At 44.5% G+C, this 15,233-nt stretch overlaps 1 protein-coding gene across 1 annotated transcript in view; it reads right to left on the bottom strand.

Annotated features, from left to right (window-relative positions):
• Positions 1 to 9,614, bottom strand: part of ARHGAP32 (Rho GTPase activating protein 32) — a gene marked incomplete at its 5' end in the record, with an annotated part of 264,616 nt that extends 255,002 nt beyond the window's left edge. The window contains one exon of the mRNA XM_082844494.1: positions 9,386 to 9,614. The remainder of the gene's footprint in view (positions 1 to 9,385) is intronic.
• Between the last annotated feature and the right edge of the window lie 5,619 nt (positions 9,615 to 15,233).

The raw sequence follows: 15,233 nt of genomic DNA, 5'->3' as shown, positions 1-15,233 counted from the left end.
CCCTGCTGTCAGCTTACTCTTGTCATTTGCCTCCTCACAAAAATCAAGGTAAATTCCTCCATCCTACAAAATTAATTACTTAAGACTAAAGCAGCCTTGTCTCAAGGGATTTTTTTCCATCCTCCAGAAAAGCATAACCTTCCCTGCTGCTCTCAGGATGCTCTGATTCATCATTATCACTGAAAACCTTGCCCCCCATCCCCACGGTGGATGGCACCTCTCTGGCATCAACAAATATGTTTCAATAGGAAAGCTAGGGATACAGTACATATCTAGACAGAGCCCATGCCCCTCAAACAGCCTGCAGAACAAGGGATTATAAATGTAAAACGTAAGCAAATAAATAAACTAAAATGAAGAAAATAAAATGGGGTAATATAGAAGAGAAAGACTGGGGTACTGCATGTACACAGTAATCACAAAGGCCTCTCTGGGGTAGAAGGCAGTCACACACAGATCTGAAGGAAGTACATTCCAGGCAAAAGGAACAGCAACTGTAAATCCCTGAAAAGGTACATGCTTAGCTTCTTCAAGGGATAAAAAAAGAGCAGCATCCACTATACACCTATTAGAATGGCCTAAATCCAGAACGCTCACACCACCGAGTGCCAGCAAGGATGTGGGACAAAAGGGACGCTCGTCCACTGCTGGTGGCAACGCAGCCACTTTGGAAAACAGCTGGGCAGTTTCTTATGAAACAAAACATACGTTTACCATACAATCCCACAATCACAGTCCTCGGTACTTACCCAAAGGAGTTGAAAACTTACGTCCACAAAAAAACTGCACACGGATTGTTTATAGCAATTTTATTCATAACTGCCAAAACTTGGAAGCAACCAACATGTCCTTTAGCAGGTGAATGGATAAACTGTGGTACATCCAGACAATGGAATATTATTCAGTGCTAAAAAGAAATGAGCTATCAAACCATGAAAAGACACGGAAGAAACTTAGATACACATTACTAAGTGAAAGCAACCAATCTGAAAAAGCTACATACTGTACGATTCCAACTATAAGACACTGTGGAAACGGCAAAACTATGGAGTCATTAAACAGATCATGATACCCAGGGGTTGGGAGTGGGGGGAGGTGAGGGATGAATAGGCAGAGCACAGGGGGTTTTTAGGGCAGTGAAAACTACTCTGTATGACACTATAATGGTGGATGTATGTCATTATACATTTGTCCAAACCCACAGAATGTACAACACCAAGAATGAATCCTAATAAAACTGTGGACTTTGGGTGGTAATGGTGTGCTGTCACAGCTTCATCAGTTGTAACTAACGTCCCACTCTGGTGGGGAACGTTGACAGTGGAAGAGGCCGGCAGGATGTGGGAAATACCTGTACCCTCTGCTTGACTTTGCTGTGAGCCTAAAGGTGCTCAAAAAAAAAAAAAAGTCTATTAAGGAAAAAAAAAGAAGAATCACATCATTGTGACTGCAGCCCCGTGAACAAAGGAGAAGACAGAGAAAGACGAGGTTGGAGAGGAAGCAAGGAGCCAGACCATGCACTGCAGACATTCTGGACATTTTTCATCGTGGCTGGGGCTGTCCTGTGCAGTGCAGGATGCTCCGCATCCGTGGCTTCTACCCACTAGGTGCCAGCAGCACACTCCCCCCACCACCCGTCCCCCAGTCCTGACAACCAAAAATGACTCCAGACACTGCCAACTGTCCCCTAAGGGCAAGATCTTCCCCAATTAAAAACCGCTGATACAGGGCCTCCTAAATGGCCACAGTGGAGATTTTGTTTCCATAATAAACCTTTAAGTTTTAGTTTTAGTGTTAAGTGTACTGGAAAGCCAGTAAACAGGTGATACAATCTGATTAACATTTAACATTATTTTTGGCTCCTGTTATAGGACAGGTGAGGAGAGTAAGGGCAAGAGTAGAGGCAGCGAAGTCTGCTGGCAGTTTTCCAGAGGAGAAAGGCTGCCAGCCTAGGTGTTAACAGTGAAAAAACTATGAAAAAACGTAGTCACGTCCAGTTTGTATTCTGTAGGTGGAGCTAACGGGACTTTAATATGAGATGAGAAGAAAAAAATGGAGGATAACCCCAGGGGTTTTGGCCTGCACAACTAGTAGACAGCGGTGTCACTTCACTTGAGAAGATGAAGACTTTGGAAAGGTGGAGAGAAGAGTAAATGAAAGAAAGAGAAATTCATAGTTCTGCTTTGTTCACACTACATTTGAGATGTCTATTAGACATCCAAGTGGAGGAATGGCGTTAGATGAGTCTAGAGCTCAAGGGGGAAAAAAAAGGAATCTGAGCTCCCTCAGCATATAAATGGCATCTAAAACCATGAAAATGGATGAAATCACACGAGGAGAGCCCAGGGACACTCCAAATTTTAGAGTGGGGGGTGGGTAGAGATAAGCTGCAAAAAAAGACATAGAGAATGAGTAGCTACGAAGTCAGAGAAAGTAGTTGGCCAATGTGAAATGCTAATGAGAGGTCAATAAGACATAGTCACTGCTGATCACTGGCTTTGACAAGACACAGGTCATTGCAGCCTTGATTAAAAACAATGTCAGTGAGTGGAGAAACAAGAGCTCAAACGGATCAGGCTAAAGAGAGAACCAGTGGTAAGGAAGTAGACACAGCAAACATAAACCTCTCCTGTTGCAAAAGGAAACAAAGAAATTGGGCAATAGTTGAAGGGAAACATTAAGGTGGAGGAGAGGGTGGTTTGACAGAGGTAATTTATTCAGTTAAGGTATTAGGGGCTCCAACAAGACAAAACTGTATTCCTTTCTCACTTAACCACCTAGAGATAAATGAGCAGTAGTAGGGTGGCTCTGCTCCACGAGACCATCCAAGGATCCATCTTACTGATCCATCTCCCCCTAAAGTGCTGCTCTCACCTGCAAGGTTGAATAACATGTACCAGCACTACATTCTCCTGGCAGAAAGGAAGCAGAAAGCAACCTGCTTTCCTTTCTAAGGCCATGACACAGAAATCACTCGCATCACTTCTGGTCATATCCATTTACCCAAACTTCATCATGTGGTCACATCGAGCTGCAAGAGGGAGGCTAGGAAATGTAGTCTAGTTGGGCATCCATGTGCCACAGAAAACCTGAGGGCCATATTACTGAAATGAAGTTGCAGAGAATGGCATTTGGTGAACAATTAATCACTGCTGCGAGTAATATAGGGCATGTCTGCATACTAAAAGAGATGATCCAGTAAGGAGAGAATAATTATTTAAGGAAAAAAATAATGGCAGGAGTAAAAGCCTTAAGAAGGGAATAATGAATGAGATCCAGGGCTCAGAGTTATTGACCCAGAAGCAGGGACACTTTGGTCTCCTGTCACTTCTCACATGCTTGACTTTTCCAGAAGAAAAGTTGCCCCTTGAATGCATTTCCAGCAAATTAAAGTAACCCTTTCCTTCTATCCAGTAAATCAAGCAATTATGCAAAATGAGCATAAAAATCTGGCCTGGATTGAGCAGTTCTCACTTGAGCTGTCTCCTAACAGGCTGATTCAAAGATGCTGCCTCTCTGTCAAAGTGAATATGACTAAATTTCAGAGCTGGAGACAGTCTACAAAGCTCATGTTACAAATGTTCAGGGCCACATGGCCACAAAGCCACAAAGTATCCTCTCCAATAGTACACCCAAGTCCTCGAACCGCCAGATCAGGGATCATCCCACTGTCCCCTTGTCTACTCTTTTATAAATATTCTTTTTCATAATATAGTTTATCTCCCCAGTGGAATGAACACTTCCTAAGGGCAGAGACTCAATGCCACCTTCTTTCATATCTATCTTCCACTGCATTTAGCATGGTACAAAATACTCACTTGTACTGAATAGATACTTTTCAATTCACTGATAAAAGAGATTTGGTTTCCTGCATCCTACCGGAGCCAGGATTGTTACCGAATCCGGAAGACCACTGGATTTCAGGTTCTCCTCAGGTAGAAGGTCAATGGAAACTGGGCAAGTGCAAGAGGATGGTCCCTACTTTAAAAAAAAAAAAAAAAAATCAAAGAATCATGAATTTTGGAGCAAGAAAGGATCTTAGAGACCTGTAGTCTGACCCCTCAATTTACATATAAGGTAAATGAGGTTTAGAGAAATGAATTACTCATCCGAAGTCACAGATTATTTACAGCAGAGCCAAGACAAGAACCCAGGTCCTGACTTCAAGTTCAAATCTCCTTTCTCTGTTAAACAAAGACCTCCTTTGTCTGTCCTTAATATACTAGGTAATTTATAAAGTACACATAATATGTTCTTCAAAACTGTTGAAAATACTACTCATCTTACCTCTCCAATAAAAAGAGGAAAAGGAATTACTGTTTCCATCCTACACACAAGGGAACAAAAACAACGCAATCAAATGGCCTGCCCAAGACCACAAGGCTGAACCCCAGATAATAAAAATTTTACTATTTTAAGGGAAAATGAATGGAATATTTATTTTAGAATTCTTCCCCAGAATGTGGTGCCTATCTTTCCTAACAGAGACAACGTAAACATATCATATACCACATGGGTCACGTATGCTTTTCCTCTCAGTGCTTTCCATCTCCACAGCCTCCAATACTAATGTATACTATGATCCATGGCATAAAATAAAGTAGTAAATGAATATATGATCAAAAGCCAAATAAAAGGATCTCCCCGAAAATCAGAATTCTACTTCCACTCTGAACATTCTGATTCATAAATTTCTTATGAGAAATTAAACCAAACACCTTGTTTCTCACCTCTTTTACCTTCCTAAAACAATCTCCTTTAAATAACAAGGAAGTCCCCTTGTCCAGGGATACTATGAAACTATGAACATCTGTTTTACCAAATCTTTACATTTTGCTACCATGAGGAATATTCCCTCTCAACATGCATCTCTTCAAAGAGGAAATCTCTGGTTGGTTTTGTTCTTTATATGTTTTAACCTCAAAAGAGAATACTGTCTCCTCATGATGGTGGGTCTTCTTTAGGCCTCTACTGTTTTTGAGGTGCTACAATCAGAACCCTGCAGTGTAGTTTTCCAGGGGCTGCAGCTCTACAGTTTGATGAAAGGCCCTCTGCCCCACCAAGGACAGAATGAGGACAGCATGAATGCCCTCCCATGTCTCACTTGTATCATCCCACTGCATGTAAGCAACACCCGAGGTGTAAAACTGCACAATTTGTAGGATGGCAAGAGTCACACTGGCCCCAATTCTGTTCTGTTTGACTCAGTCAGAACAATGGCCTCTGTTTATTTGCTCACTCTTAGTTTAGAATTAATGTTAAATAAACCAGCACTTGAAGTTGGGAAGCACATCCAATTTGTCAATTGTAAGATAATTTAAACCACATACTTCAGAAAGCAGCTTAACATCGAAGCTTCCAGATAGTACACTAGGTCTTATCTTTAGGGAAAAAAATTAAGTTTTATTATTCCAATTCTGAAGAGGATATTAGAGAGATGCTAATGCAAATCATAAGGAAGACTTAGAGTGTCAAATACATTTAAAAAGTTATCTAACGTTGGCCTTATTTAATGTTGTTTCTCAAATATTTGTCTCAAAAAAATAAAGAACAGGGCTTCCCTGGTGGCGCAGTGGTTGGGAGTCCACCTGCTGATGCTAGGGGACGCAGGTTTGTGACCCGGTCCGGGAGGATCCCACATGCCGCGGAGCGGCTGGGCCCGTGAGCCATGGCCGCTGGACCTGTGCGTCCAGAGCCTGTGCTCCGCAGCGGGCAAGGCCACAGCAGTGAGAGGCCCACGTACAGCAAAAAAAAAAATTAATAAATAAAATTAATAAATAAAAAACAGGAAACACCAAAACCAACATAGAACTGGTATTTAAATTCAGCTTGCAAACATATATTAATACCAAGAAATTATCAAGAACCAGGATCTCTGAAAAAAAGAGAATTACCTTTTCACCCATTCTTAATCATCTAAATAAGCAAGTGATTAATAAGAATACAGTACAACATATGGGAAACTTCTCAAGCTATTCCAATTATCAGTTGTTAACTAAACTGTTTCAGTAAAGGAGAAAATTCCATACCAAGTAGCATACCACTCCGGAGAACAATTCTCTAATACTGGGGCAAGGTGACGTGCAATATTTTAGGCTTATTGTTTACACTAGAATTTATGATCACTGTCATGTATAACTCACTAAGTACTTACTGTATGCCTAAATCGTATTAAGCTTTGACATGTAACATTTCATTTAATCATCACCACAACCTTCTAAGACAGATTCTATATTCTCTGATTACAAAGGAGGTACCTGAACACCAAGATGTTAATTCGTTTGTCCAGGATCAAAGTTTATATCACAGCTGGTACTCAAATACAAGTCTATTTGACTCCAAAGCAAAAATTAGTACCTTTCCAGGAGTCTTAACCCCTATAAAGCTATGATAGGAAATAACTCTGTGCTAAGTAAAGCAAAAATTTTAAGTCCTACATCAAAGATTGGCAAACTTTTTCTGGAAAGGGCCAGCTAATAAAATTTGGGGGCTATGCAGGCCATACTGTCTCTGTTGCAAGAAATCAACTCTGCTGCTGTACTGCCAACGCAGCCACAGACAATACACAAACAAGTATGACCGTATCCCAATAAAACTTTATTTATGAGCACTGATATCTGAACTTCATGTAACTTGAACATCATGAAATATTCTTTTTATTTTTTTCAACCATTTAAAAAATTTTCATTCTTAGTTCATAGGCCATACAAAATACAAGCTGCAGGCCAGATCTGGCCTACATGCTGAATTTTGCCAATGTCTGTCCTAAATAATGCAGACAAATATAAAATATTTTTTGCTAAACAGCTCTTTTCATAACTCCTAACTTGTAATCTCCTTTAATATTCTGAACTGATACTTTAAAGAAGCTCAAAGTCTCAATAAACTTGACATCTGTCCCAAAATAATCAAAACTCTGGAGTCCAAAACTGCAGACACCACATATGGATCTCCTAAGAATGAGATAGAATCACACGATTCTGGAACTCAAAGAGATCTAACACATTTTAATTCCTTATGTGCATTTTTTAAAACTGATAGTAAGACATTTAAAACAGCTCAATACTAAGTTTATAGGTAATGACAGTAATACCTTACGCGTGTTAGAAGTATTACAAAGCATTTTCACAACCTTTCTCTCATCTGACCCCTCCTCTGTAAGGAAGATAGTGCAAGCCTTCTCATCCCCATTTTACACCTAAGGAAAACAGCCTCAGAAATGTAAATAACTTGCCCAAAGCAGGGACAAGGCCACACAGCTACTAAGCAGTATAACTGCAACTATGACCTGATTTCAAGTCCCTGCTGCCTCTTAACTACTTCCATGGACATCAAATTTCACATTAATGGGTTAAACCCTAAAGATTTTCAAGAATATTAGTCAAAATCTTTAAATGCAATGAAAACGTTTAGCTCATTTCATTCGATTTTTATTCTGCTATCACAGTCTTCTGAAGAAAACAGCTGTTAATTCTCGACATTTGTTAAATGCATTTACAGTCAATAGTGAACCTATGTGTACTGTGCAGACAATACACCCAGACCAGCGTAGAAAGGGGAAACACTGCTGAACAAGTCATCTAAACAGAGAATAAGAGAAAGAGAAATGGAGATGAATGAACTGCCATTAAAGTCTTGGCCCAACTGTGGAATAGCTTCTGGTGATTAGAAAATAATGTGGAGGTTAGGAAAAGAAAATAAGAGGAACGAAACTACTGGAATTCAAACCAACATCAAAGACTCTAATGACAGTTGAGCCTGCCTGTCTGCTTCTTGGTCTCGCCCTAGAAAACAAAAAGTTATATAACCAACGAAGGTTCTTCCAACTAACATTTCCTCTGTGGCCCACTTACACCCTATCACCCACCTCAGTGTGCATCACCATACAGTAAAAAACTGGGCTTCCACCCCAGCTAGGTCTGGACAAGTCTCTGTCCAAAGTGCTGCTTTATTCCACGGACGGCTATAGGGACGATGGTATGAAGATAACCAGCTTGAGCACAGTTCCAACCTCATACCATTCTAGAATACTTATTCTATAAAGCGTCACACACCCAATTTTAGGAATGAAGTAGACTCCAGATATTCCTGAAAATGGTAATCACAACATCATAATATTCCATCTTCACAAACAGCCCTATTAAAAAATAATTCACACCAATGAGGGCTTGAAAAACTTTGAGGTCGTGTTGTAGCAGCAATTAAAGCTTCTATTTCCTTCACTCTCAAGTTCAAGGACCAAATGTCAAGATTTCGAGTTAGATTTCAATTTACCCAATAAGGAAATATATATTAATGAATCACAACCGTCACTACCCAAAAATATTACAACAAATTCAATTACTGATTCAAACTAGCACATTTTCTGGACCCTAAGAGCCACGGCACTCTAGCACCATATGCTTTTTTTCTTCCAACAGAAATACAAATACAGACAACGTTTACAAAAGCAACCAATGTATCAGAAGTTATTCCCATTCAAACTGACTTAAAAGGTCTAAATCTGTGCCAAACAAAACTCTGAAAGAATGGAAAATAAAAGAGATGCTGACAACAATGCAATGTGGCCCAGCTGCCAGCTATCCATGTAGCATCATGCAGTGCCCCAAGCAGTCTAAAAGCAGACTGCAATTCTGCATGCGGATCAAAATTATAATGATCCAAATTCTATTTCCTAAAAGATAACTATCAAACTGCATCCCAAGCATCCTGCTGGGGGTCTCCTCCTCCCCCCCCCCCCACCTTCCTTAAGCTTCAGCAACAGAAGGTGGAGTTATAAAGGATCCAAAAGTAGACTACAGCTAAGAAATCAGCTTTGACTTTCTCCCTCTACCGTTCCTCGTCATCTGTTTGGGTAATTTTTTAATATGAATATTTACTCAAGTCAACAAATCGAGAAAGGCAAGAAGGGGGCGTGGGGGGTGATGGCGGGGGAAAAGGGCACTAAGTCACCAGCACCGTCCAATGTGCAGCGGCAACTTCAGCCAATTAGAAAGATGAGAGGGAAAACTCCACGGGTGAGCCGGCGAGCACGGCAGGGGGCGGGCACGGCGAGGACGCCCCCGGAGCCCCCCAGGCCCGCCGCCCGCGCCTCGGGTCCGGAGCGCCGCAGCAGGCCAGGAACCGCCCGGCCCGGTCCGACGAGGCCGCGGGGAAGCGGCAGGCGCGGGAGGCAGCGGCCCGAGCGCGGTCCGCCTCGGGAGGCCAGAGACGGAGTCGGCGGGGACGGGGGAAACCCGAGATGGCCTTCCAAGAACATTCGATCCCGAACCTTTACTTTAAAAAGAATTTCTCCCGACAAGGAAACTCAGGCCCCCGCAGCCTTCCCCTGCGGCGCCTGCCCACGTCACCGGCGCCCCTGGCCCTCCCGCGGCCCCCGCCTTACCGAGCCCCGCGGCCCCGCCGCGCCGCCGCGGCGTCGCTGCGCCCCGCTCGCCGCTCCGTGTCTGTCCTGCGGGGCGCCGGGCCCGACGCCCTCCTCCTCCTCCTCCTCGTCCTCGTCCTCTTCCTCGTCCCGGTCCTCGCCGCTGCAGAGCACCGCCCGCGCGCCGAGCCTAGCGCCTGGCCGCCCAGGGCAGCCGCGGGGGCTCGGCCGGGCGCCCCCCGCGCCAGCGCCTCATCCCGCCGCGTCGCCCCGTCAGGCTCGGGGGCGGGGACGCCGGGCTCCGGGCCGCGGCCTCGGAGTCCCCACCTCCGACACGCACCGCGCTCGCCCTCACCCGGCCGAGTCGGCCCCGGGGACGCGGTCCTCCGGCTCCAGGCCCCTCGCCCGCCGCCTTCGGGCCGCCCCCGCAGCGCCCCCGCCCCGCTCGCGGCGCGCGCGCCCGCCGGAGGCCCGCCGCTGGCCCGGCCTCCGCCTCCCGCGCTCCGCCTCCTCCAGCGCCCGCGACGCCCGCAGCGGGGAGAAGAGGCGCGCCGCCGCGGTCGCGGGCACGAGCACGCGCGAGGAGGGCGGGCGGAGCGCGCGCGCGGCCGAGGCCGGCGGGGGCGCGCCCGGGCCTCGCCTGCCGTTGTCCCGGGAGCGCACGTGCGCGGCGGGGGTGCTGCGAGAGGCGCGCGGCTCGGCCCACCACCCCCACCCCGAGGCTCTGGGGCCGGCGGGGCGCGGGAACGCGGCCCGGACGCCGGTTCGGGGGTTTGGGCGAGGTCTGCAGCTTCGGCTTCTGCACTGTGCTGCGGTGCAAAAACACAGAACCTGCCGCAGCAGCAGCAGCAGCAGCAGCAGCAGGAAGAGACTTCCTCCGAGACTATGGCAGTGACTCCTCTCTACTGCCAGCTGACCCCTGGGTACTGTCAGCGCGCGGCGGAGGAGAGGGGGCGTTGCCGCAAGTCGGGAAGCTCCTCGTCTCACCGTCTCTTAAGCATTTTGGTGTAAAATCAACTCGCATCGGTTATTATTTGGAATCTGGGCCTAAAAGTTCCTTTGGTTGTCTTGTTCATTCAGAGTTACGGACCAGAAGATTGGAAGTGACCTGGCGGGGGAGAGGAAGGACAAGAAAGGGTGAAAGAGCAGCAACCCCCGAAGGTGCATGGCCAGGAGACAAGTGAACCCCTGCCCGTAGATGGCACTGCCCTTGCTTCTCCCCCTGCTCCTTTTGTTCAGCCTCTGAAGGCTGCGCAGCACTTCGACCTGCAACAAGCGTCTGTGTAACAGAACACATCTTGACATTCTCCCTTTTCTGTTTCGATCTTTTTCTTTTATATTTGTACCTTACCCTCCTTCTGACGCCTTTGGAATCTAAATGTTGGGGACGGGGTTAACCTACATAATTTAACCCAGTACCCAAACCCACCCTTGCCAAATACTGCATCATCTAATGTCACTGCAGAGATTCGGATCCACTCAGCGTTTAGTCATTTCAGTGGGCGTCACTGAATATAAAACGTGGCCTTGACCACAGCAGAATTTCAAGGGCATGGACGTGAAGCAGGATTTCACCACATCCTGGAGAGAAATTAGGGAGTGAACATGCATAATAATCTCACTCTTGCCAACTTCAGTATAACCAGTATAATTTTGGTCTTTTTCTAAAGACCAAAATTCTAGATGTTTTCTAGCAGAGAAGGAGGGAAGGGATTGAATGAGTTTCCCATAGAAGCACAGGGTTGGACGGGAAAATTTAAAGACGTGTACTTTAAAGAAATGTATCCTGGTATGGTAGCCATCTACTTGAAACTGGTACGCTTAGGATCTGTAATGGTCTTAATGGGTACTTCCTAAGTGCTGGAAAAACAGCCAGGTGAATGAAGAAAACTAGAGACCTGCAGCTTCACACAAACACATAGTTTAAAAATTACTCTTTCTCCAAACTGCAGGGGTTCCATGGGTTCACCTTTTGCCCACAGAGAGCCATCTCTGCCAGAGAGAGAAGAGTATGCAGAGAGGGATTTAATAACTTGTGTTGTTCCCAGGGATTGGTGAGCATGAAACATAAAATCTCCTGTGATGTCAAAGGAGGTCAGGATGGGACATTTAACCAAGTCACCGTGAGAATGGAGTTTTGCCCAAGGCTTTCATCCCTTGGCTACTCTCAGCTAAGATAATGACATTCTGTATTCTTTCAGAAAGACTTCACATCCCAGAGTTTGGCCATCACACCACCAAATTCAGCTGTACTGACCGAACTTTAAATGGTTTATGCTCAACTGGTGAAGAAGGTGAATAATACCTACAGGAACTGGAATCTCTACGTACATTGAATGACACAGATACTCTATTCCAGGGTCTCAAAACATCTTGGTAACTTTCCCCCCTTTGGTATTGTCTAGTTCAGAGAAAGAAGAAATGGATTCCTTCTGTGTATTCCAGATGTCAGGGGTGTTTGAGCGAGCTCAAGGGTGCTATGCTCCTTACTCTCGTTCTCAGCCAGCACTTCCCCTCCTTGGAAAGAAGCATCCAGATAGCCTACAGATAAGTAGTTATTCTTGCTATACCTGCAGATAAACAGAAGGTTGTGATTTCTGGACAACTCTGCAGCCATCTGAACTTGGTGCTGCAGAGCCTGTATCCAATTGCCTCTGTCCTAATAACACCTTTAGTGATTCAATACATGTATTCCGATAATTGCAACATTCCCTAAAAACAGAAAAAGCCTGTCTGGATGTAAAACGGTAAATAACTGCATTTGTTATAGTTTGATTCAGTATTCTCAAGGTGAGTGGTCGGGGGGGAGCCGGGGAGAAGGCAAATTCCCTCTGTCTCTGAAGCTGTCAGAGGCCTCCTCCTGGCCTCGTTTCTCGGCCTTGACACTGTCGTCTTCCTGACAGTAGCATCTGGGCTCACTCCTGGCATCTCAGATCTGTTGCACTGCAGTCCCCTCCAGGCACTGAAGCCGCGTCATGGTTCAAACAAGTCGAGCCAGCACAGAGGGCTGCCACAGAGAGGGCTGCCACAGAGACGACTGCATTGCTTGCCCAACCTTGAGTTTTAGAGAGAACCTGGAAATCTGAGCAAGGGAGAGAGAGAAAGCTTATTCTCCTCCCCAGACTGAAGGCTCAACAGCTGACTTGAGAAAAAAGAGTTGCTGAAAGCCATCCAGGCTTAAGAGAGAATTTTCCCAAAGTGACATTTGACATTGCCTTGTTTATTTATTTTCTTCCTGGCCAAAGGGCCAGCTCCATGTTGTGTCCCCATTAAACAGGACAACAAAATAGATTTTTGAAAAAGGTGTGTTGTCTGTGTATAGCATCCTCCTAGCTAAGCTGGATGCACCCGGAGTAGCCTCTCTAAACATTGAACCCTTTACCACGAGAAACTACTATTGGGCAACATCTTAGGAAGTGGTCAGTAGTGCTGAATCCCCAGGGCAGTCATTAAAATGATAAACTTCCCCTCTTCTGTCCTCTCCCGGTCACATTTTGGTTCATTAACCTCTATCACAATAATTTAGAACTTTTGGCTGTTCTCCCACAAAGGTTTTTTTTTTCTTCCAGATGCTAAACCTTAACACCAGCTGTACCTATCTAATATCTGCTTTTGAATGTTTAGCCAGATACTAGCTCTACTGCTCTCTCCTCCACTGAGTCCTTCTCCACTTCCAGAATTCTAAATGTCCACTACCCCCAAGGCTCTGACCTTGGGCCTTTCCTCTTCTCTTTCCACCGCCCTCCCAAGGCGGTCTCTCCCAGCCCTTGCCCTTAAATAGCCTCCATTCACTGATGTATATCTTTAACCCTGACCTCTCGCCAGCGCTCTGGGCTCCTATACCCAGCTGCCTCCATGACCTCTCTATTTGAATATCTCAAACTTCATGTGTCCAAAGCAGAACACTGGACTTTCTGTATTAAAACCAACACCCAAAATTGCTTCCTTCAAGTCTTCCCCATCTCAGGACAAAAACAACCCTTTCTTTCAAACACCACATTCATTTTAGCAGGAAATCCTTCCACTTCTACCTTCAAAACATATTCTGAATCCAATCTCTTCCCTCCCTCCTAACTGCTAACACCCACGTCTGCCCCCTACAATCTCTCCTCTGGGTGACTAAGTGGTCTCCTACCTCTATTCTTACCCATCCATGGTCCAGTCTCAACTCAGCAACCAGAGAATTTCTTTTAAAATATGAGTAAGAAGTCATTCTCTTCGCTCAAAACTCTTCAGTGCTCTGTGCTTCTAATAACACTACAATAAAATCCAAAGTCCTTTCCCCAGCCTTGCAAATCCCTTCAGCCAACACTCACCTCTCCATTCACTCTGTTCCAGCTACGTGGTCTTTAAACCAGGGAGAACCACCTCTTCCTGGCCTTTTTTTTTTTTTTTTTAACCTTTTGGCTGAGCTGGGTGGCACGTAGGATCTTATTCCCCCACGAGGGATCGAACCCGGGCCACCTGCATTGGAACGGTGGAGTCTTAACCACTGGACCACCAGGGAAGTCCCTCTTCCTGGCTTTTAAATTAACCTTCTCAACTACTTTCTAAAATAGTTCTGCCTTCTCTGTCCCCTTCCTCTGCTATTTTTTTTTTAACAGCACTTATCAATGATTGTGTTTGTTTGTTTTTTTAAATTTATTTATTTATTTTTGGCTGCGTTGGGTCTTCATTCCTTTGTGCAGGCTTTCCCTAGTTGCAGCAAGTGGGGGCTACTCTTTGTTGTGGAGCACAGGCTCTAGAGTGCAGGCTCAGTAGTTGTGGCGCACGGGCTTTGTTGCTCCGTGGCATGTGGGAACTTCCCGGACCAGGGCTCGAACCCATGTCCCCTGCATTGGCAGGCGGATTCTTAACCACTGCACCACCAGGAGAGTCCCCATGATTGTGTTTTGAAATTGATTATTTATTATTTGCCTCTGTCACTAAAATGAACATCCCACAGGGCAGGACTTTGTTTATTCACCATTGTATCCATGTTGCCTAATACATGAATAAATGGTACTGTCAGAATACAGGATCTGTATCCTGACTTATTTTCTGCCATTCTTTATTGCTATGGATGTATCTTTATTACAAGTGGGAACAAGCGCAAATTATAAAATTATATCATTTGCAATTCACTGCAAATCAAATCAAAACAAATTATACTGGAAATCTAAGATTATATAAAGATTCAATGGAGGGGGCATTAATGAATAATCTAATTTCTAAAAGGCAAAATCATAGTCTAACCTTGCAATTAGGTTTTGAAATGTAGAAGTTACATATCAAGAGGCACAGAAAAATCAAAGGCAAATTAAATGAAGTGCCTTTTCACTTCCAACTGAAATGATCACCATGTTGAAAAGGAATGTGATAAATTTAAGGAGAGGCTAGTTGTCCCTTTCATTTTTTACCTTGTCCCACTATGTAACCTTGAACAAGTCAATTAACATCTCTTTTTCCATCTGCAAAATGGGCCTACTCGATTTCTTCTTCAGTTGGGTATCATAAAAGTAGAATAATTTAATTATCATGGAAAAGTTTTGGAAGAAAGGAAATTTGGAAATTATCCATGATTATTATGTTTCCCAAACTTCTTTGTCTAATATTTTGAAATGAGGAAGAAATGAATGTATTTTTAAAATACAACTAAAGACTCATGAAAATCACTCAACATTTCTAAATTGATCAGAAAAAAGGCATTCTGAGGTAGCAAAGCAAGATACAGTCACCTGAGTATATCACCCACTGTCTGAGCTCTACAGAATCCATTTTATAGTCAGATGTGAACTTAGACCAGGAAGTGAAAGGAATTGCATTGAAATGTAAGCTTTTGTAGAAGTATTAATTCCACTTCTTATCAAGCAAAATTATGTGGCGGCTC

This window comes from Leucopleurus acutus (genome assembly GCF_964270905.1).
Source record: "Leucopleurus acutus genome assembly, chromosome: 8".
NCBI lineage: Eukaryota > Metazoa > Chordata > Mammalia > Artiodactyla > Delphinidae > Leucopleurus > Leucopleurus acutus.
Note: the sequence above shows the minus strand (reverse complement) of the source record. Positions and strands in the feature narration are given on the sequence as shown.